This window comes from Macrotis lagotis, chromosome 1 (assembly GCF_037893015.1).
Source record: "Macrotis lagotis isolate mMagLag1 chromosome 1, bilby.v1.9.chrom.fasta, whole genome shotgun sequence".
Classification (NCBI taxonomy): Eukaryota; Metazoa; Chordata; class Mammalia; order Peramelemorphia; family Peramelidae; genus Macrotis; species Macrotis lagotis.
In genome coordinates this window covers 660,450,405-660,453,668 of record NC_133658.1, presented here as the reverse complement: position 1 = coordinate 660,453,668, position 3,264 = coordinate 660,450,405, and the positions used below count along the sequence as shown (strand labels likewise).

At 37.8% G+C, this 3,264-nt stretch overlaps 1 pseudogene; it reads right to left on the bottom strand.

Annotated features, from left to right (window-relative positions):
- Positions 1-200: 200 nt before the first annotated feature.
- On the bottom strand, positions 201-1,527 carry LOC141506076 (alpha-enolase pseudogene; annotated as a pseudogene).
- Positions 1,528-3,264: the final 1,737 nt, after the last annotated feature.

Genomic DNA, 3,264 nt, shown 5'->3' with positions numbered 1-3,264 from the left:
GGCTTGTTGGGGGCTGCATCACAAGTATATGACTCTGCACATCAACACTGGGGGTGGGGGTGAGAACAGATTATTCTACCCACAAGATGAGGTCTTCCAAAAAAAGCACCAAATGATCAGGTACCAGAAGAAGCAGTGAGAACACAGAAAGGTGGAAGAGAGCAGGGTGGAGTTATATAGTAGAACCCCCATCCCCAAAACTAAACTGGTCTATTACTTGGTGCTTTCTGCCCATTCTTTGGAGGACTTCTACTGTGGTGACTGTAGCCTACTAGCTCTGAGGCCTCATGGTCATGGAGCTTACTTGGCCAGAGGATTTCTGAAGTTCCTTCCAGCAAATTTACCCTTGCTGCTCAGTTCTTCCTCAATTCTGAGAATTTGGTTATGCTTGGCCAAACGCTCAGATCGGCAGGGGACAACAGTTTTGATCTGCCCAGTGCAGAGACTCACCACCAGGTCTGCAATGAAGGTATCTTCAGTCTCTCCAGAACAATGGGAAACCATTACTCCCCACCCGTTGGACTGGGCCAGCTTGCATGCCTGAAGAGATTTGCTCATGGAGCCAATCTGGTTCACTTTGAGCAGGAGGCAATTGCAAGTTTTCTCATTCACAGCCTTTTCAATACGCTTGGGATTGGTCACTGTGAGATCATCCCCTACAACCTGGATGCCTGCAGTTTCTGTAAAATTCTTCCAGGCTTCCCAATCATCCTGTTCAAAGGGATCTTCAAGAGACACCACTGGATAGTCCCGGATGAAGCTCTTGTAAAGGTCCCCAAGCTCAGCAGGTGAGATGTATCTGCTGGGATCATCAGGAGACTTGAAGTCTAAGTCATATTTCCCACACTGGAAGAATTCAGAAGCAGCAACATCCATGCCAATTACAACCTTGTCAATCGCTTCCTTCAGCAGCTCAAGAGCTTCTTTATTCTCCAGGATGTTAGGAGCAAAGCCACCTTCATCTCCTACATTGATGGCATCCTGTCCATATTTCTTCTTAATTACATTGTTCAGGGAGCATCATGAACTCTTGTATTGCTAGCTTGTTACCAGCATGGGAGCCACCATTGAGCACATTGAAGGCTGGAACTGGCAGGATGACTTCTTCATTGCCTGCAAGATCAGCAATATGGCAAAACAAGGAGACACCTCTCTCTGCAGCCCTTCCTTACAAACAGCCAGAGACACTCCCAATATAGCATTTGCTCCAAATTTAGATTTATTCTCAGAACTGTCCATCTCTATCATCAATTTGTCAATCTTCTCCTGATCCACAATATTCAATTTCTTGCTAATCAGGGTTGGGGGAATAGTTTTATTGATGTGCTCAACTGCTTTTGAGACACCTCTCCCCATATATTGGGTCTTATCATTGTCTCGGAGCTCCAGGGATTCATGGATGCCAATAGAAACCCCACTGGGCACAGCAGCTCTGAAGAGACCTTTTGAAGTGTAGAGATCAACTTCAAGGGTGGGGTTTCCACGAGAGTCAAAGATCTCTCTTGCAATGATCTTCAAAATCGACATGCTGAATTTCTGATCGGGGCTGGCTCCACGGGATTCAGAGGAGAGAGGCCAAGGGGCTTCATATTTCTTTAGTCACTCAACCAGATTAAATCCATTAAATTTACCCATCACTTCTATTTCATATTTCATTTTTAAGGCATACTTAAATGATCTGATGATTTCCTCTATTTTCTTCAATTTAAGGTTGGATTTTATAACAAAAAAATTCATAATGTGAAATAAGACATACTGAATTTGGTAAAAGAGCATATGAAAGATTAAATATAAACATTTTAGATTTTGGTAAATTGATGGGAATTATTGACTTTAATCCTATTTGTCAGTGCTTTTACTATTTATGGACAAGAATTCCTATGAAGATATAGAATAATCCTAAACTATAAAATTTGTTAAAAATGCAATACCAGGGTATAATATTAAAAATAACTGAATGATATCTGTTTCAATCTAAAGCAAACTATTTAACACCACAGTAATAGAAAAAGTTGCTCCATATACTAATTCTGAAGAAACCAGTCTATGAAAATCTTCATCTAGAAATAATAACTAAAATTTTTGTCACATTCATCATAAGGGATTAGAAAAGAAAGGAAGGAAATCAACAAATAATTGGAATTATAGATAAATTTGGTCTTGAAGGTAACAGACTAACCAAGATTTAATCTACAAAACTTACTTGATATCAGACACACATTTTCAAGAAAAGGCTACTCCACACATGGATATGACCAGATGATCAATATGGAAATCAGGTGAACCAGAAACACAATATTCCTCTTTATACAAATGGGAAGTGTGTATTTTTCTTCTTGACATTTTTATTTATTTTTACTTTTATTTTAGCAAGGCAAATGAGGTTAAGTGGTTTGCCCAAGGCCACACAGCTAGGTAATTATTAAGTGTCTGAGGCCAGGCTTGAACTCAAATACTCCAGACTCCAGGGCCTTTGCTCAATCCACTGTGCAACCTAGCCGCCCCTCTTCTTGCAAGTTTTAAAGGAGATACTTATGAGGTTTTTCCACAATTATTTGACAGCAAAGTGTAAAGACATTCCTGAACATCTCCAATAGGAATATATGCTATTGAACAATGGACAAAGGCAGCAGATGAACATAAGGAGCTTCAGATATACCTTGAATAAATTTTGATATATCACATTAGATTGAATTTAAATTTATATCTAAAAATCTATATATTTTTGAAGCTTATATCTACAGTAGAAAAAAAAGTAATTCCATGATAATTTATGCAAATATCCAGATGATAAATTCCTTTTTAAATTTCCTGACATAATTTCTCTTCATATAGATTTACTTGTTTCCTTTTATCAGATAATGAGAACTACAAATATCAAAGCATGATTCTTTTTGCCTTACCTGACTGTAAACAGAGTTAAATTACTCATCAGTATTATATGTTAAAATAGTCTGCAAGATTCAATTATTCTTTTGCTTTTAAATTTCATCTTTTATTTTTCTTTTATAAAATTTTAAAGTCCAATTTAAAAAATTACAACTATAAATGTATTCTCAAGTGATAAGCCTCTAACATCGTAGGTTATTAGAATTTGACTGAGCTTGTACTCCACAAGAATCTCATTTGGAGGACCCAGGTAGAACAGGAAGGATTTTTTTTCTTTTTCTCCACCCTTATTAGGCAATTTTAGGTTGCTTCTTCTTCTCTTATTGAAAAATGTTCACATCTTTTGATCACACACACACACACACACACACACAC